Here is a 21,413-nt window from a genome sequence, read left to right as displayed (position 1 = left end):
TGGTAGGAGCGTTCGGCTCAAGAAATAGATAGGTTTTTCAACTTTCTTTTCATCCGCACGTATCAGTACATAAGTATTACTGTAGTCAGATGAACAGAGGTAAAGACCCAAAACTTCTCCCTCAACTGGTTTGGAAAGGATAGGTGGTGCCCCCAAGTATGTTTTGAGTTGATCGAATGCTTTTTGGCATTCATCCATTCATGCAAATGAGGTATTCTTTTGCAGTAACTAAAGCAGAGGTTTGCACTTATCTAAACTCTTGGAGATGAACCTGTTCAGAGCTGCTAACCTGCCTGTAACTTTTTGAACCTCTTTCATGTTTTTAGGTGAAGGCATTTCTATAAGCGCCCGGATCTGATCTGGGTTTGCCTCGATTCCTCTCTTAGTAACTAGATACTCTAAAAACTTCCCTGAGTAACATTAAGAGAGAAGTTCTTAAGGGGATCAAGGTCTCGGGCTGGCTGGCCCAAGGAAAAAAACACAATGACATGAAAGAATTTCGCATTCTTGATAATGTACAGGTGAAAAGTGCCTCAGCGCAGTTGATCCAAGAAGTGCATTGGGTCGCTCCAGTGGGCAATGTCATCAAATGTAACACCGATGGATCAGCCCAAGGAGTTCCCAGTAATGGCGGGGCTGGTATAGTATGTCGGAATAAGGATTTAGCTGTGGTTGGGGTTCTTGTTGTGGGTCTCGATCGAGTAGATAGTTATCATGTCTAATGCACAGCCATAGTCATGGCAGCCGAGAAAGCAATGGAGATGAATTGGGGTTGCATTTGGATTGAAGCCGACTCAGAAGCTACTATAAAGGCCTTCGAAGACAACTTTAGTGCGGATGCAGCAGCAAGGAAGGGATCCACCTTATTGCCCGACACTTCAGATGGAACACTAGTAGACTAGACTTTGTTACTAAGATAGAAAGTCCCTTTAGGACCTGCCTACAATCGTTTTAGATGAAAAAGAATGTAACTTGTATTGTCTTTGACAATTCCTTTCATTAATAAATTTCCTTACCTGCGTGCAAAAAAAAAAACTTCCCTGATGAGACAACGAAAACACATTTTGCAGGGTTGAGTTTCATACAATACTCTCGGAGAATGTCAAATGAACGCTTCAGGTGGGAGAGGTGACCTCCTCGTCTTAGGTTTTTGATCAAGAGATCGTCTACATACACCTCCACAATGTCGCCTATCAATCCTTCAAACATTTTGTTTACCAAACGTTGGTACGTGGCTCCTGCATTTTTCAATCCGAATGGCATGACCTGATAACAGTACAAACCATCCTCGGTTGTGAAACTAGCATGCTTGTGGTCTTCCTTATGCAATGGGATCTGGTTGTAGCCAGACGACCCATCCGTGAAAGATAACAGTTCATGTCCAGCCGTTGCATCTACCAATTTGTCAATACGTGGCAGAGGGTAACTGTTTTTTGAACACGTGCGGTTCAGATCCGTGAAGTCAATACAGATTCTCCATGACCCATTCTTCTTACGTACTGGGACAATGTTAGAAATCCAGGTGGGGAAATTGATCTCCCTGACAAAATTAGTCGTCTTTAGCTTTTCAACTTCGGCTTTTATCGCTTTGGATCTGTCAGCACCTATCTTTCTCGGTTTCTGCTTGACTACTATTGCATCACTGCAGAAATTAAGCCGGTGGCATGCCACATGAGGGTCAATTCCTAGCATTTCTTCAAATGACCATGCAAACACATCTTTGTGTTCTTGGACGAAGTCTATTAGAGCTTGACGCTCTTCAGAACTCAACAAGGTGCTGATAAAAGTGGGTTTTGGCGAGCTACCTCCCACAATTTCCACTTTCTGTAATGGCTCCAGTGAGGGGGGATTTTCCCTCTTTCTTGGGACCAGGTCCGGGAGAGGGGGATCCAAATGTAATTGCTATTTGGTGGTTGCCCCACCTCCATTGGTTTAAAAGGGAGTGGGGACTACTTTGTCGCCAGAGCGTAGCATGTCTTGGCAGCCACCTGATCTCCTCTGACTGTCTCAAATTTCCCTTTATGTGGGAACTTTAAACATTGGTGATAGGTGCTGGGAACAGCGCAGATCGAGTATGTGTAGCCAGGTCCTACCCAAGATTATATGATAAGGTGTGTTAGTTTTTACCCCAACAAAATTTATGATGAGAGTTACCAGACCGGTAGCTATGGGTAGCTGGATCTCCCCAACTGTTAGAGTTTTGTCCCTGCTGAATCCATACAGGTTGGAGTTGGTAGCGACCATCTCCGAATTAGGAATCTGTAGCTTTTTTAATGCGTCTTAGTATAACACATTTGTTGAACTTCCTGAGTCAACCAATATGCGATGCAAATCATAATCTCCAAAAGGGAGTGGAAGAACCAGTGCATCCTCATGTGGACTCTGGATGCTGAGACAGTCAACCTCGGTGAAAAGAATGAGTGGATCTTTATGGGGTGACACATCAACTCGAGCACTTATGGTCAGTTCATTGTTCATAATCCTCATTTGCTTGGCGACGCGCATTTGGTATCACACCCCTTTTCTATAACCTGGCCATTGCGTTTGCTTGCCTTTCCTAACATCATGTTTATCTGGAGTCGACCATTGAGTGGTCCAGTACCTGGGGGATCCTGAATTGACGTGATGATCTCCTCAGATTGTACAACGTTTGCCTGCTCATGTGCTACGAACTGCTTCAAATACCCCCTTTCAATCAGATCCTGTAGTTCATTTTTCGCGGGTCTTAGATGCAGCTTGTGATGACTTACTCTTTATGGAACTTGCAGCAGGTCCTCTGGTCTCTGGTACCCAAGGAGCCTGGCTTGAGTGGTGTTGTTCATTTGAGGTAACTCTGAATCTTGATCGAGTCCAAGACCTCATCTGGCATTTTGTTCAAAGGGGCGAAGTTTATGTCCATCGAGGGTAGAACTTCTTCAACTCCTTCCATACGTGGCTTCTTTTGTAGTTTTCCATCGGTATTACTGGTTACATTTTGGTATTGCCCTCTGGGCATTCGTTCCTTTGATGGGGATTCAGCCCCTTGGCGACCACAATGACGATCTCTTTTTGGCTTTTGAGGGGAAAAGTTTCCGTTCCCCTCTCAAGGGGCCACAAGAGCTGTCGGGTTTGTCTTCTTTGCTTCCTGACGTTAGTTTATGACATCCTCCTCCCACCACGTATTAGTTTCAACCCTGTCTAGGAGTTCTTCCAAATCACGGGGTGGTTTCCTGGAGAGAGATCCAAATAAGGCGTTGTTTTCATCTAACCCTTGTTTGGAAGCTATTATAGTAGTCTATTCGTCACAAGACTCTATCTGGATGGAAATTTCCATGAACCGTTGCATGTAGGATCTCAATGCCTCTCCGTCATTTTTTTTATATTGAACAGTGTATCGATCCGTTTTGGTTGGTGCGTGTTGCATGAGTACCTGTCTATGAAGGTCCTGAACATTTCTTCTGAGGACCTAATCTGCCACTCAGGTAACCTGTGGTACCACTGGAGCGTAGATCTTGACAGGGAATCTTTGAACTCTTGACACATGACATGGTCTTACCTTTCATATTGTCGCATAGTGACACGATATCTGAACACATGATCCACCAGATCTAACTTGCCACTGAAGACACTGAACTTCGGTTGTCTATAACCGCGGGGATATGACTTTCTCATTACTCGGGATGAGCAAGGAGATATACCTGCCCCCATAATAGCGGATTGAACAAGGGAGTCTTGCATTTTTCTCCCCCTGTCTGTCATCCGATGCATCTAACGGATCAGGTCGTTCTTCTCAGTTTCCCATGCACTTTCTTTGGTAGAAAGTTCTTGTTCTAGGTTCTTTTTCAGTGTCGGGGGTCGACATCACGATCTGGTCAGTTGACTCTGGGTCTGATACTGTATCCGAATCCTCATCTGAGTTACTATATTCCGACTCTGATGGTTCGCATCGAACTAGTTCCCCACGCCTTGGGTTCCTAGTACGACCGCCTTCTGGAAGGTCGTCATCATCGAGATCGATGAGTGGCTCTTTCCTTGTGTCAGATTGATACAAATGCCTCAGCAGCTGTAACTCTTGCTCAAGGTTGCTTCTTTACTGTTCTAGAGCTTGTACTGCCTGACTCGCCTGAACAAACTCTAGGTTGGTGAGAACAGCATTCTCACCATCTTGACGTTCCTCTTGACCATTATTCCTAGGGCCTACACCAGGAGCAACTAGTCCGTCAGTGTTGTTCACTGGTCCTTGGAGGGGATTATTCGCATCATAGTGACTGACATTCTCCCCCCCTTTAGGCATCTCGTGCTCTTCTTCTCTGACAGCGACGCTACGTGTGGTAGTGCCATCATTTGTTTTCTTTGCTCATGACATCACAATGGTAAGAGTTTTTAAATTAAATCAGTCGTTTGAACGAATTTTTACCTACTTTCGTCCCCACAGACGGCGCCACAAGATGTATGGGATTTTCCTAGTATCTCCTGATTTTCCTCTGTGCCTTGTGATCTAGAAGCTGTTACTTGGTATAGAAGGGATGAAATGATTTTGAGTTCAGGGTTGAACCGACTGGTGGCTGCCCACATATCTCCTTGTTTATTTCAGAGAATCAAACCCCATTTTTCGTAGTTCCTAAGAGCGAATCCTTATGGTTTATATAGGAAGAGCTTTGAGAGTCCTAAGGTTAGGGCTGTCCTCACCGCCTGTGAGTTCCCTTCCATCTTTGGACTCTACCTTCCTATTAGGAATTCTCTCCTTATGAAAGTCTGAATCTAGACCATATCTTATTAGAGGTAGGTTTCCTTGTTGATCATAATATCCTATTATACATGGGAAGATTATATATAAAAGATAACTCTTAAAGATATGTCATCACGATTCCTTCCTTATCATCAAAGATCGCCCTCTTCAATTTTCTTATGTTCAGGAACTTTCTATATTAGTTCCTAACGACTTGGAAAACTGTTATGCTTAGAGGCGGTCAGTCACGTGCCTGACACATGCCTACTAAACACTCGTGCTAAACACGAGATCACTTATTCGCAGAACTGATCCGATGATCCTCATCTCATTCTGGACATCTATAGTCCTGGGTTATTTCTCATACACGTGCATCTATCCAATGACGGGAAATCCCTTTTACAAACACCGTGTGCATTATACTACACATACACATGCACATTTCACTTTTGTTGCTCATGTACTAGCTAGTAGGGTAGGCGAGCTCCTTTTTTTAGTTTGAATCCTGCTACGGCAAGATCTATGATTAAGTTACGCGTGTACGATGTAAACTCCGTAGAAAGCTTTTCCTAAATTTTGGAAGTGTCTTCCAAAAAAAACTAGGCCTAAATTCATGTTATGTGCTTGTACCATCATCATTATAAGGGTTTAGTTCTCCATACGATTATTTAAATGGAAGTGAAGACAAAGTCGTTCTTTGAGCGTTCATAGAATATTAAACTTTGAAGTACAATGGTGCCTTACAAGCATGAAAATTTAAAGAAGTCAATAACATTGTTTTCGGTTTTCGATAATGTTGTGATACCTAGGCTGTGGTTGTTTTAGTGGGGAATTTGACGGGAAGGAACTGAAAAGTATGGGATGGTCCACCTTTTCCATTAGTTTGTTTGCCATGGAAAGAACAAGTAAAAGTGTTACCTGTTATGGTTATGGAGACACGAATCACACTAGCAAGAAAGAATACATGACCAGCAGAGAATATGTAAGCAATTTAAAAGAAACCAGCTGTAAATGTGAACTCCCCCGGAGTATAGGTGATAGCTTATCGACGAGAATGAATTCTCCAAACCAGTCCATAAAAACATTAAATTTAAAGCAACCTAGCACCCATTTTATACCAAATAAATGAGTATCAAACAACCCCAAATAACGACCAAGAAAGCAGCCCATATGTCAACAGGTTCTGACCTTGCAGAAAGTAAAGAATTGGGCAACTGCTGAAGCAAATGAAAAACAGACTACACACTTGCAATACCAAGATTTCCAATCAACGACCATGGAGACTGAGCTATGTGCAAACAGAGACTAAACCTGGATAAAGGATCTGTAACATAAGGACGCGTCAGCTGCTGAAACAAACTTTCCAAGCTAGATATGTAAGCACCTGAAACTTACAAGGCTGATTCACCTATTGAACAGCCAACACAATAAACACAAACACTAAAGCACCGAAGTTGTCCAGATGTGAAGATAAAACAGACCACAAAGAAATATGACACAACGAAGGCTAAACATGTGGTAATATGGTCTATATGGTGAAATAATGTCGCAGTACAAAACCACACAATCAGTACCCCAAATACATACTCACAGAACCAATATAAACAACCTTGTCAAGAAGGAAACATCCTCAACTCACAACTGTGTCTGTGTGTGTGACTGTGAAAAAGAATTAAGTTCACACTAAACAGGTATAAAGTATAAACTATGCTGAAATTTCACTCAAAAAAACCTGAAAACAATTTAATCAATATTCTCATTGATCCACAACCAAACCAATACTCCTCGACAAGCATTAACGTACCGAAAAGAAAGCAAGATGATCACAACCAATCTCCCCTTCAATGATGATGATATGTGATGAAATGCGACATGCATCATGAACTAAGAAGCTCCCCCCTAAACAGGTGCATGATGCAAATATATATATACAACTTAAAAAAAAAAACTTTTTGATTACCTTCTTATTTTTAAATTTCACAATCACATAAGGTTGATACGGAAGATAACTTGAGATACTCAGCCAAAAGAAGATTGTCCAAAAGATTGATTTAACTAAACAGAGAACACTAAACCAAGATTCTAGGATCATCTCAACACAGTCAAAAACATTAAACACCTAAATTCAACACAAGCTCCCTTCGTGTTAGTGTAAATACTAAATACTGAACTAGGCACATTGAGTATTTTGTCCTTGACTATAGAATGTAGACTTTCAGGAACAGAAGGAACACCTAGTTGTCACCATAAAAATGTACTAAACAGCTTATTGGGTGGTAGGATTTTCCTACTTTTTTAACCTCTTCCTGTAGTAGAACAACGATGATGAATCTGTAGTAGAACACAATATATGGGATTTTCAAAAAACAAGCATATATTTTTGCTCATTGATTGTATTACCAAATGAATAAGATATCCTTTTGTAGTTCCTTTTGCTGGGGTGGCCGGGGATCTATAGGAAGGATCAAAGCCCTTCTCGATGGGGAAGGCCGCATAGGTCTCTCTCTCTTTGGTTCTAACTATCTCTCTGGAAACTGTAGATGTTGGTTTCCCAAGACGGAATGTCCTAAAAAGCCTATAGATATCAATATCGAGGATACTACAAGAAAATAAATGCATCGTCTAAAAGTATGCATTCACAATGGCGTGTGAGAAATCCAACCGTTGGACTTTCAAACAGTACCCATCATGCGCATTCACTGTGGTAAAACTATTTGAGTTTGTTGTTCATTGGAGTTAAGGATTCGGCATCATTATAACCCCACTCAAATTCCATTCCGCATGGGGTGAAGAACACACTGAAAACCGCACTTGCCTCACTACCAGAAATGAAAGAGATTAGGGAGATAAATAAGCTCTTTTATTTGCAACAGATGTACACACCACAAAGGCAAAGAACGAAGCACAAAATTAAGAGACAACCTACACTTGATGCCTTATTTATCTTCTCTTTCTTCTAACCATCCATCAAAAGAATAAGCAACAGCCTTCCTACAAAAAGAAAGGGCATTCACCAATCTAATTACTTCCAGAGTGCGTCCTCTAATAATTCAAGCAGTTTCAGATACTTCCGGCAAAGACTAAAAGAAACTTGCAGCATAATTGCGCTAAAAAATGATGGTTTCTTGCAATTGTGGATGGTTTAATTCTCCGCAATATACATGTACGCGTAAGTAATTCATTTACCACTTTTTTAGGTGTGGATGTCAGGTGTGTGTGAGCACACTGACCTTCTAACTCTCTAATTGAGATGACAGATTTTTCTTCATAAACTAGACTTTGGTGATCCTCCCACAACCTAAGACAACCTGATCCCAAGCGGAAACTTCACATGTAAGAGACTATTCCAGGTCCGTCACAAGGGAAGTGAAAACAAGATTTGCTAAGTATAAGGTTGGCTCAATAATACACTCGTAGTCTATCTGGCATGGTTTGCATTTAGATAGCATCAATAAACAAAAGCAATGTCTAATATTAAAGAGCAACAATGATATCAATTCTAGCAATGTCTAATATCTAATATTTACTTTACGTCTTTACTATAAATGAAAGTAAAGCTATTGGAAAATTCAGTTCAGATAGCCAATCTTCTACAAAGCATAACTCCTAACACAGAGTACAACGAACCTTGGCTCCTAAGAAAAAAAGAAGCGCAATACTAACTCTAACATTGTCCAATAATGACACTAACTATCAACTATTCCGACATCAAATATCATTTAAAACAAACTCACCATTCAAAGAGTTAGTAGTTTCATAAATTCAAATGACCAAAATTAAGCAGCTTTCCGTTTCTTGACCTTGGCACTCCGATATCCACATTTAGTAGGCTCCCCCCAAGGTGAACACGAAGGCCTACCACCGGACGTACGCCCCTCACCTCCTCCATGTGGATGATCAACTGGATTCATGTGGCCTTATCCCTAACCACCTATTCTGCCCAGCTTTATAAAGCTTAAGTGGACGATAATTAGGATTCGAACCTACACCAATAATAGCTCGACATCTGGAATCAACAAGCTTCTCAACACCCGAGGGGAACCTCAATCAGTGCCGGCTCGTCCTTTATAGAAAAAAGGCGACCGTCTACGGCCTCACTTTGAAAAAGGCCTCGTAAGTTGTTGTATGGTTTGTTGGAAAATCCCCAAAGTTCACCTTAAAAATAGGCTTTAATTTGGCTTATATCATAAAACCCAAAAGAAATTTCTAAAACTAATAATCTAACAGGTAAATTCCTTCCTGAAAATTAGGCCTCCACACAGAATACGTGATAAAAAAACTTCCCAAAATTTATAGGCCTCAATTCTTAGTTTCTTACTACTTATATACCATTTTTCTTTATTAAATTGTTGAGAAAAAAAAGGCATCAATATAACAATATTATGAAATCCGCCTTAGGCCACACTTTGGTTTGAGCCGGCCCTGACCTCAATAGACATTTCTTTGCTCCCAGTTCTTTAATTATTTTGGCAAACGCGCCGGGTGATCGAGCTATCTTTGGACCTTGACCTGGTACTGATTCAATAGTGTGTACCCATGTTGCTATACGTATTTCGGATAGTGGCATTGCATTTCCTATTTGTGAATTTGGATCCTCACTATATGCAACTAGCTGCTCACTATTTTCTTCTACACGTGCTTTACTTGCGTTTTGGATTTTTTTTTTCCATTTTTTGTGTGCTCTTTGTACTACTGAACATTTTTGTGTGAATTGGGAGTTGACGGTTTTTAGTGCTGAGGAAATCAGAGAGTTTACTTTTGTTCGAATCATTTTCTTTTTGGGTGTTTTGATGATCGATACGGTTTTATATTTATATTTTTCGTCCAAGGCCTTAAAAGCTAACTGGACTATACCCATGGGCCTAAATTGGCACTGTCTACACTGGCTGATTGGAGCAGTAAGGTTGTTGATTACTAGCATTTCACCCGGCCATGCCGGGATTGTTTCATTGTATGCTTTAAACGTTTGGGTTTACCTGTATTTTGGGCTTAATTTTTATAAAATTATTAGAGTCAACTATACTTAACTGGCTTAGTCCATTTTAGCCACATGGGATGTAAAAAACGGGAAGAAAAACAGTGAGATGGAATAACTCAAAGCTGAATCAAAATGAAAATTTTCTAAATAAAATAGAATGCAACAGATAAAGAATTCACCCAAACAAAATTTTGGTGTGTACGTATGAAAATGAGAATCATGTATGCATGAAAATCATATAGTCTGTAGCCTAACTGACAGTCCATAAAAAGGACCCCATTTGATAGCATAAAGAAAGAATGGTTATTAAAGCAAAAAAGTACATACATGGTTTTAAGAACACTATAGATTGCTGTCACTTGACTAAAGAAAATATATATATGTGAATGAATAAATAGTTTGCTCTCATTACACTTGATACCATGGCATCAGGAACTACCCATATCCAAAGAAAAGCATTTGATCAACTTCAAATATTTCTAAGTGAAGCTAGCTAGCAGCTACTAACCATTCGCCCTAGCCATCCCACCTCAAATATGGAGAAAGAAAATGGTGTCTCCACTTCAGCTGTTGCCAGCGTCTTGCTTGCATTTGTAATCACCTTTTTCAAAGGTATGTGAACCAAGTCATTATATTACAGCTATATTTAGTTACAAATTTTATCTGTGCCCCTAATATAATTGGCGTCTTTACTGCCTTAGGTGTGCAAGGAACCATTGGTGTGAACTATGGTACAGTAGCAAACGATCTTCCTCTAGTAGAAGAAGTTGCACACTTTCTCCTCCAAAAAACCGTTATAAATTGTGTTAGGCTATTCGATGCCAACCCCTCGATGTTAAGAGCATTTGCACACACTGGCATTGAAGTAACCATCACTGTACCTAATGAACAAATACCTGACCTTGCCAATCTCTCCTTTGCTCAAGCAGTGGATCAGTACTCGATCATGTGCTTCCTTACACTCCAGCAACAAATATTGTTCGCATCTTAGTAGGTAATGAGGTCTTATCAACGACGAACAGATTACTGATAGTAAGCCTTCTTCCAACTATGCGAAATCTCCACACAGCCCTTGTTGGCATGTCTCTTGACCGTCAAATCAAAGTGTCCACACCACATTCATTAGGCATATTATCCTCCTCTAGTCCCCCTTCAACTGGGAAGTTAAATGTCCCAAAGAAATAGATAGCTAACCTTGGATAGTGAATTGAATCATGGTTCCTGAAATGGGTTCATGGTTGACGCTTGATTTAGAGTACATGTGTTGCTTGCCTTAAATGACTCGGATATATCCTCCTATTTTTATTTCTTCTTTTTGGTTCCGTGCATGATTGACCTTGCTCCATTACTCACCTTAACAAAAGATCCTAAAAAATCATTTATTCAGTAATTTATATTATCTAGATCCATTATTTGTATGATTGGGAGTTAAATTACCTGTGGCTCACAATCCGAAGGGTTAGGATGCATTGTATTCACGAAACATTCACCACTTTATTGTCATAACCTACAAAATCGACACAAAAAATGAAAGTACTAATAAATTACAATGCAATTCATGGATTATAAGAGATAATTGAAATAATTAGGCATAAGGGATCAAAGCATACATCTTGCAAAAGAAGAGTACTAACTTGTCTTAATTTTGATGAACTACATTTCCAATCGGCGCTGTTTAATAAAGAACATTATACTCAAGAACACCACACACCTGGTACTCGGTTAACACATGCCGCTAATTTTTCTTTGACTATACTTTCAGGAAGCTTCTTTCTTGCACAAAACAATATGTTAATCATCCACCAATCATAATACGGGTAAAATTACACCATAACTAAAGAGCCCCACCAGCTTCTTTGTTAGGGACTGTGACATAAACAACAATGCTAGGTACAGAATTTGAACTGCCTTCCATTGCACTTGAATGGACACTTCTATTTATTGGGTGTCTACCAAATTTCGACCTGGATATATAAGAGTTGATTTACTAATTGTTGAAGAACAATAAAAGCAGTGACTGTTGATTACCGTAAACCAAGAGGTGCTGCAAATAATGTCTGGAAATTACTAACCATGCAAAGGAATGTCGTGATTCTGAAATCTGAGCACATTCAATGAAAGAACACTTAAAAAAGTAAAGTATAATCGGTGTGTGTGTGTGTGGTTTTTGTTAGGAATATACAATTTAATTGTACTTACTCTTTACCAATTACCAAACTATACAAACCTTTTGTCTTGTAAGTGTCTTGTACTTCTTAATTAAATCCGAGCCTAGTGTAGATACACTATGTTCTTAAGACAGATTTTCCCCCTCAAGGTGCTTGAAGGTTGATGGGAAACTGTCTCCCAAGATAGAACGGATTTCCTTCTATAGAAAGCTAGCACTTCAATTCTATAGAATCAACGAACACAACATAGTATTTGACTAAGAACAGAGGGAGAAGAGAAAGATCAGAACTCTGTGTGATCTGGTGTCCTTAATCTCTCCAAATTCATCCACTATTTATAGGTGAGTGGTGCCTTTTCGAAACAACACAGTGACTCTTGGAAAAAAGTAAGCAACTCTTTGAAAAGTCACATGTTTCGAAAGGACACACCATTTCGCATATATAATCGTTTTTGAACCGGTTCTGTTTGAAAAGGTTGCACCTTTTCGGCATGATGACTTTGTTTCAAACCAAAGTGCACATTTCGAAAAGGTCGCGACCTTTTCGCATAATGCAATTGTTTCAAACAAATGCATCATTTTGAAAAGGTTTTTCTCACATTACGCATTTGTTTCAAGAAAAACCCATTTCATCTTAAGTGGGGTAACTTGGGAGACAAACTACTCATTCATATTTAAATGGATTTGAGCAAATCATTTTTCTAACAATCCCCACATGAATGAAAATTTGGCTTCTTCTATCATAAACATCGGTTTCGTTCTTTTACAAATGAAAAGATACCCGTCGTCGTCAAGTAGCATGGGAGGCCTTGAACTTGCCTTAGTGAAAGACGATCGGATTTAATTGGACGATCGGTGGACTTCAATTAATGTCCTTGAATCGTCATTTGTTTGTATAAACCTAGACAATCATCTTCACGCCAGCATCGCAGTCTCGAATACTGTTGGTTCTCACGTTTGTGTTCATTTTGGCCTTGAACACTTCTTGGTTTCAGATAGTGCTTTTGAGACATTTGTCTTTAAAATTCTCATAGAAGCGGCCCCACTTCGCACTAACATAGGTGATTTCTATAAAGAATATCCTGTAATACTCCACTTGGATAACATAACTTTCCAAGATATAGTAAATCATTAAAAGCTTGACTTATCCTGGTTCTCGCGGCAGATATGCACTGTCTTATATAGGAATGGGTTAGAGTATAATATTACTCTCCAGTGCTAACTGAGTCACAAACATAATTCAGTTGGCCCATTGAACCTAGATCTTGGGATCTCCAGTCAACTAGGTTGGTTTTTCCATTATGATGACTCTTGGTTGATTATCTCAAAAGCTTTAAGCCCATTCCCCTTGATAATCTTTCTACTTGCTCTCTTGTTAAACCTTTTGTAAGCGGATCCACAATGTTATCTTTTGACCTTACATAGTCGATTGAGATAACTCCATTTGAGAGCAATTGTCTAACGGTATTATGTCTACGACGTATATGTCGAGACTTCCCGTTATACATGCTACTCTGTGCTCTACCAATAGCAGATTGGCTATCACGGTGTATACACACTGCTGGCACAGGTTGAGCCCAGTTTGGAATATTCTCTAAGAAATTTCGAAGTCACTCAGCTTCGTCTACAGCCTCGTCCAACACTATGAATTCTAATTCCATAGTGGACCTTGCTATGCACGTTTGCTATAAGGATTTCTTTGAAATTTATGCATCTCTCCTAGAGCAAAACACCACATTTGATGTCTTTTGAGTAATGCTTCAACAAATTTCCAATTTTGAATTAATTAATTCAAGAAGATACATAATCCCCCACATTTTTCCAATTTCTCATGACAAAGTCAATAAATTAGAAAATCATTTAGATATATGTTTTTCAAGTGAGGCTTCTTGTTAAAGAATGTCACATATCATTCATATAGTGTTGAAAACACTTCTAAGACCTCAAGTTTGCTTACAAGTATGCTTATAAAACAATATCTTAAGCAATCTTCTTTATTGGCACTCTTTGGCGCAATAGTAAAACACATACATCTTACAAATAATACAATATTTTTAGAACCCTTTTAGCACCCTCCATTCCTAACATCTGGAATGAAGCAAGGATTCTCGGAATCTTGGATCATAATTCCCCCCAAGTGTGGCATTACCACCACCTTGTTTGCTTTCAAGAAGTCCATTCCAAGAATGACTTGAAAATGGTCTAAGCGAGCTACCATCAGATCTACCTTTCCTCGCCAGTTGTGCATCTTAATGTCAACTTCCAAAGCGAGTCCTTTCACCGGTTCGGCTTCTTGGTTCAAGCCTCTCATAGAGCCTATACATTCTGCTAGTTTCAATCCAATAGCCTCGTATACATACTCAGAGATTAACGTATGAGTTGAACCAGTATCTACCATTGCTAGTATACACCCGTAGTTATTGAGTTCCACTTCTACGAACATAAGGTCGTCATCGGGGACCAAAATGTTCATACCATTCAACGAACTAGTAGGTCTAACAAATGAAATAGGAACAGCATGAATAGGAGAACCTGGTGGTGTTGTCATTTCTATTCTAAAATAGAAACACACCTTCGTTATTTCCTTAAACCAAAAAAGAAAAGAAAACAAAAACAAATTCTATTCGGTAAAGAAGAAGAAGAAAAAGGAAATCTATCTTAAGTTGTTAGGAATATACAACTTAATTGTACTTACTCTTTACCAATTACCAAACTATACAAACCTTTTGTCTTGTAAGTGTCTTGTACTTCTTAATTAAATCCGAGCCTAGTGTAGATACACTATGTCCTTAAGATAGATTTTCCCCCTCAAGGTGCTTGAAGGTTGATGGGAAACTGTCTCCCAAGATAGAACGGATTTCCTTCTATAGAAAGCTAGCACTTCAATTCTATAGAATCAACGAACACAACATAGTATTTGATTAAGAATAGAGGGAGAAGAGAAAGATCAGAACTCTGTGTGATCTGGTGTCCTTAATCTCTCCAAATTCATCCACTATTTATAGGTGAGTGGTGCCTTTTCGAAACAACACAGTGACTCTTGGAAAAAAGTAAGCAACTCTTTGAAAAGTCACATGTTTCGAAAGGACACACCATTTTCGACATATAGATTGTTTGAACCGATTGCTTTTTTTGAAAGGTTGCACCTTTTCGGCATGATGCACTGTTTCAAACCAGTGCACATTTCGAAAGGTCGCACCTTTTCGGCATAATGTACTATTTCAAACAAATGCATCATTTTGAAAAGGTTTTTCTCACATTACGTACTGTTTCAAGAAAAAACCCATTTCATCTTAAGTGGGGTAACTTGGGAGACAAACTACTCATTCATATTTAAATGGATTTGAGCAAATCATTTTTCTAACAGTTTTTCCAATTGACGGAACCATGCCAGAAGGAAAGAGAGATAGCAGAACATTTCCATATGGAATTGATAAGAATTGAAGAATCAAAACCACATAGGCGATCACTCCCATCAAGAAAAGCAGTTCCTAGTGTCGACCTGGCATAACTTCTTAACTAACGAACTACCAACAACAAATGTAGCATAGAAACTAACCAATCAGCTGGAGGTTCAAAGTATCGCTAATCCAACACTGCAAAAATCCAAAATTTAGTTAGCTAATGGCTTCAACACGATAAGTACTTCATTCAATCTTAAAATGCACTGACATTGCTAATTGTTCAAAGAAGAAGAAAAATTACATTGTTTATAGTTTAGATTGAATAGATTTCAAAACCCCAAAAAATAAAGAATAGATAATTTTGAATAAGGAAATTAATATATTTTATCATTCCTTACAATAGTATTTACAGCTCCTATGGACTAATTCATGAAGCAACCGCAGATCAATGAACTAAGGAAGATATACTACGTATAGAGCAAATATGCATAAGTAACATATACGCTCTCATCAGCACAAAAACAAATCAAAACTTAATAAAAGTAGGACCTTAGTAAGTGGATGGACTTCGTCGCAGCACCTTACAACACCTTCTTTGTGTGGAATTCCAACGCTATCAATATCACAAATTGTATCTTTGTGAGAGTGTGAAGAAAAAACAACAATTTACAGAAAACAAAAGCTGCTAGAATATATTTTCATTTAGAAATTAGACCTAATTCCTGTTACAGTCCTATTCACAATTTTATATATTTTTGGCTTACAGTTATCCGTCTGTGCCATCCTAAGATGTTGGACTCTGTGGTCAAGAATACTTTTAAAAAGGAATAAAAAGAGACAAAGAATACGTACCTGAAGCCTACAAAGTCATGGTGGAAATAAATTCTAAAGAACTCCTCCATACTATCAACACGGAAAAGAACATAAATCCCATTATAACCAGCATGATGGAACGCGGGATTGTGTAAAAAGAGGTTTTTTTCTCGCGGATTTTGGATTTGCAATGAGACCAAAACTTTTGTATCAACATTCAAATTCTCAACCTTGTAAACATGCCTAATATTACCCAACATTGGTAAGCCAGGAACTGGGTTGCTTCTTATGGTTCCATAAACTAGAAATCCCCCAAACTTTGGGCCGCGAAGAGTTTGACTTATAAGACCTCTATCACCGAGAGCACATGCAATTAAGGGAACCTGAAGGTAGTTAAAGATGAAAATTTATTTAAGGGAAATAACATATATAGAGTTAGGTCTAATGACCATGAAAGGTTTAGGTCTTCTCGCAGCTAATCCTAACCTAGCAATGTGAAAGCAAGTGAAACACTTGCGCTAGCTGCATCCAAAAAATAAAGAATAGATGCGAAATAAATATGCTAAAAAAAACTTACAGATCAATGGACTTATTAAACTGCTTCTTTCTTCGTCAATCGTGAGTTCTTCAATCTTGGCGGTTGAGAACTCGTGGGATTTTGGTCTTTTGGGTGTTTTCTATTTTGCGGACTATTAGAAGAAGGTTTTTTGTTGTTTTAGGATTCATAGCTTAAACTTTGAAGGGGTCGAAGGGTTTTTTGTTTTAGAATCAATTTTTGTGTTTTTATGACTCATAGTTCTATCACAAATCATTTTTAAAAGTGGCGTCTAATTGTTTTATGTATCTTGAAAGTATCTGCACGATCTCGAGAGAATCCTACGACTGAATTACCTGGGATTGAGGACTTATATGTAATAACCGATGAACATGTCCTAGGTAGTAATTAAAAATGCGTCATTAGGTGAAAATATTGCTGACGTAGCCTCCTGAAATCGCTTATGAGCATTTTCGCCCACTATGCAATAATGGTTTTAGATTATCTCTTTTTACTTTTTTAGTACAGACAATTCTTAATTGACTCTATGAAAAAATGATGATTTGGCTTGGGAAGATTGTCATCCCATAGGTACATGGAAAGTTCCTAGGATTGCCCATGGAAGGAGTAGATGTAGTGGATGATAATTGTCACTTTGTCAGGTCCCAAAAAAATATCTAATAGAACGTACATGAAAAACAGATAATGGAAAAAAAAGTAGCTAGATCAACAGATCGAATAGTGCAACTAAGGTACATGCCTACATGGAGCCGTTAAGTTTGAAAGCCTCTCCTGCGGGCGAAAGCAGTGGTCTCCTCAGTGGTTCTCCTCCTCGTACCAACCCAGATCTTTTCTCAAACCCTAGCCTCTCACACTCAAATCTTATCTCCTCCACAACCCAAACCTCTTAGATTACTTTAGATCTCTCAACTGGAAGTGATGAAGAAGAAGAAAAAGAAAAAGAAAAAAAAAAAAAGCTTCTCTTTTTTCGTCTTCTTTGTTTGTATGTAGGGGTTTCTCTAACCCTTTGGAAGATCGGCACTGGTCTTGCTATTCAGTTTCTTGAGATCTGGGTTCTCCGTTTTTTGCAGATCTTATTTTGTATGAAGACCGTAAATAAGCCAGATCTAGGTTTTTGTGGGTGTTTTGTTGGTGGTGTTTGGTTCAAGCTGATTCTTCTAGGTCTAGCATCTCTCAATCGGCGTCAATGTCATGGGTTCAGCCCCTGGAGTCCAAATTTCTGGTTTGGCTTTAAATTTTGTTTGTCCAAAGCCATGGCTCTCTCCCTAAATCTACCCCATCTCCGGATTGCTGGTTTGGGTACCTTGGTCAGGCCACCGCTCATTTATTGGGCTTATGGTGGGGCGTTCTTTTTTGGAATTGCCAATCTGCCGCCTTTGTCGTGGAGTTTTATACTGTGCGATTTGAATTTGAAGACTTTCGAGTCTTTACTCTGGGAGATCCAATACGGTAGATGTACAAGCAAGTTTGAAGCTGGTCTAGAGAAGAGGATGGGGTTTCCAATGCGGTTTTGTTGCTGCTATTGGGTGCTTGGATTTGGTGGACCTTATGTTGAGAAGACAGGATTTTTAGTGCTCTTGTTTGTTACAGTTGTACTGATTACATCCTTGTTTTTCTTGCTTTCAGCTTGTTGTCCTGAATGTAATGTTTTTATCTGTGAATCAATACAATCAGGCAATTATCAAAAAAAAAAAAGGTGCATGCCTACATACAACAAAATATATCGCTATTGGGAAGGTGAGGTGGGACACCAACTAAAAATATCATGAATGATGAACCAAATTATCTATCAAACGAAAATGAATGGGATATAAGTCACTTCAGCCTTCTGTAATCAAGTTGTTAAGTAATGATGATGGCATTCATTGTGAAAACTATATATTGTATATTTACAAATATGATGTAGTTGTTTTGATATATCAATAAGTAATAATACAATTCTTTAACTCATGCGTTGATATCAATAAGGCAAAGGTCAACAGGAGGAGAAGCTGTTGGGGTTTTGTTCACATGAGTGTATTGTTATTTATTTGCTTTAATTCATATATTTTCTCTTGGTTGAATTGCACTTTATGAATACAGAGGTGATTTATCGAAAAAATCAATTAAAAAATAAATAAATTGTTTGGGTCTATATTAATATGTATAGAGTTATTAGTTTTAATTTGATTTCAAAAGTAAATTAAATTATTCGAAGTACTGAAGTTCATTGAAAGATGAAGAATGGCGCGTGATGGATAACAAAAATTTGAATGTTATGGTTTTGTACCATCACCAAACCCCTTATGACAGACTTATTAACTATTAAACCTAGTACACTTCAAGTCAGTCAGACAGTCACAACTCACAAAGGAATTCGTCCAGTGAGAGCAGTTCGGACTTTGGACAAGACTCATCATTCTTAACTATTCTTAGTATCCAATTCCAGTTCTTGCATGCATTTCATGGAATGCTAAATATCTTGCAATGACTTTTTCAAAATTAAGGTTCTATGAAGAAGCGCAAGAATAATGTGAACCCTTAGAGCCTGCTTGATAAGTTTTCCCGCATGCTGGGCAAATATGGAAGAGGGAAAACATTTTCCCATGATATAATTTGCCGGCAAATTACCAGCAGGAAAATAACTATTTGCCGCTGCTTGTTTCGTCGAGAGGCAAATGTTGGCAAATGTCATTTGCCAAGTTTGACGGTGCTTGATAACCAAAAAATTTGCCGGCAAATTCGCAAATATTTTAACCCTAGATCTATTAAAAGGTGACTTTCTCGCTCTCTCTCTCCGTATTCTCTCTCTCTCGGTTAACGTGAAAGCCCTCTTCCTCTTTTTAATTGAATCAAGGTTAGAAATTTACTCAAGTTTTGCCATTCTTACTTCTCTTTCTGTCTATTTATTTGTTTAATCAAGTAAAATACTTAATCAAATCTCATAATGCCAATATAACACGATACATTATCACACAAACTCAACAGCACCACTATCAACGAATTTACATTGTTTTACATTATCACACGTTGTTTTGTTTACATTGTTTTACATCAGAGATGTAGTTGCATGGAGTTCTGCATGTTAAGTTCTGTTTGTTGATGTCCATCTACGTTAACTAGATTCAAATAAAGAGAAGAAATAATTTGGACTTTTTTTTATAAGGAGCTCTCTTTTATTTCTTTTCTCGTTTGGAATACTACTTCTAACTCGAATCGTCACATACACAAAGTACGGTTAGCTTTCTCTGTCTTTGCTTTTTGTGAAAGATTTATTTATATATTTATATTGGGGTGTTTTAAGTGGATGGCAATATGGCATGGATACTTGTTTGTCATATTCTTGTTGGGAGATTCTATTTCAATGATTTGTGTTAGTTGGAGAATTCAGCTTGAATAGAATTAAAGTGAATGCATGTTAGTTTTTTCCCAAGGTACATGGACACGGATAGGTGTGCCTATCTCTGACACAGATACGACACGGCAAAATATCAAAAATCGAGGTATATTACATACAATTTGTGTGTGTGTGATGTGTGTCCGACACGGAGACGTAGATAGGTATCCGACACGGATTATTCTCAAAATATAGCGTGTCCATGTAATATTTGTTTTCCCCATAATGGATATGAGAAAATCAAGATAACATGAATTGTGTGTGTGTGTGTTTTTTTAAATAGTTTTGACATTTACTGTGCCCCACTTTTGTAGACATGATTTAATTTTAGAGAAAACCATCGGTAAATTCTAGTATATGTTGCCTGCTGGTAGTTTATAGACAATCGAAGGATCTATTTCTTTCAGTATTGGAAACGTCCTTAGTTCTTTGATCCATTCCATGGCTAGGAATCCGTCATTTTTTTTCGAAGTCGAGGCAGGGATCTATTTCTTTCTTTTAAGAAATAAAGCCTTTTTTTGGCTATTAAGATTCATTACTTCATTACTTTTTTTCCTTTTTGTATTTTTAAGAATCGTTTATCCCGTCCTAGGGGTTCTCGAGACACTCCTACCCAGTGTATCACCTTTTTTTTTTCTTCGGGATGCCCTGTTTTAGCAACAGGAAGTGACCTTGCCTTGCTTGAAGGGTATCTGAGTCTCCCTCGTCAGGATGCGGGCTGGGTGGAATTTGTTCGAGATAGACTCGCAACAAGTCCAACGGAGGAATTTAAGGGTGGAATTTGAGCCGAGGGCTCGGAGCTCGGCTTGGGCTTGGCTCGTTTAAGCTCGGCTCGGGCTCGCTCGTTTACTATATGAGCCGAGCTCGAGCTCAAATAAAAGCTCGTGTAACAAATGAGTTTGATAAAGCTCGGCTCGTTTAGTTCAAATAGCATATTTATAGTGTAAAATAACCGAGGGCTCGGAGCTCGGCTTGGGCTTGGCTCGTTTAAGCTCGGCTCGAGCTCACTCGTTTAACTATATGAGCCGAGCTCGAGCTCAATTTAAAGCTCGTGTAATTAGCGAGCCGAGCTTGAGCATGGTAAAGCTCGGCTTGTTTAGCTTGAATTCCACCCTTAGAGGAATTGAATGCTAGAATCCACTCATTTCTCAATATTGAATTATGTGGAAAAACTAAGGATAATATTTATGGAATCTTTCGTTCCATTTATTATACTCAGGGGGATCTCGCGCCGGTACCTCCAACCGTCATCGATTCCAGTGTAAAGTATCTCTTATTATTGAAAAAACATATGGAATTCGACCGCCGATACGGATAGCTTATTGGCTAGTCCGGTCTATGAAAATGAACTTTCGCCTATCTTTCAATAGGTTGTAGAAGCAAACACAAGCTTTTACAACCACGCCGGCAA

The 21,413-nt window shown here is 38.7% G+C and overlaps 1 long non-coding RNA gene across 1 annotated transcript; it reads right to left on the bottom strand.

Annotated features, from left to right (window-relative positions):
• Positions 1-8,205: 8,205 nt before the first annotated feature.
• LOC147515656 (uncharacterized) lies at positions 8,206-9,492 on the bottom strand. Its single transcript, XR_015210778.1, has 2 exons — positions 9,136-9,492; positions 8,206-8,750 (listed from the first exon to the last, which is right to left on the bottom strand). It is a non-coding gene; the product is annotated as an uncharacterized LOC147515656 (long non-coding RNA).
• Between the last annotated feature and the right edge of the window lie 11,921 nt (positions 9,493-21,413).

The sequence above is a fragment of the Coptis chinensis genome, chromosome 2 (assembly GCF_015680905.1).
Source record: "Coptis chinensis isolate HL-2020 chromosome 2, ASM1568090v1, whole genome shotgun sequence".
Lineage (NCBI taxonomy): Eukaryota > Viridiplantae > Streptophyta > Magnoliopsida > Ranunculales > Ranunculaceae > Coptis > Coptis chinensis.
Note: the sequence above shows the minus strand (reverse complement) of the source record. Positions and strands in the feature narration are given on the sequence as shown.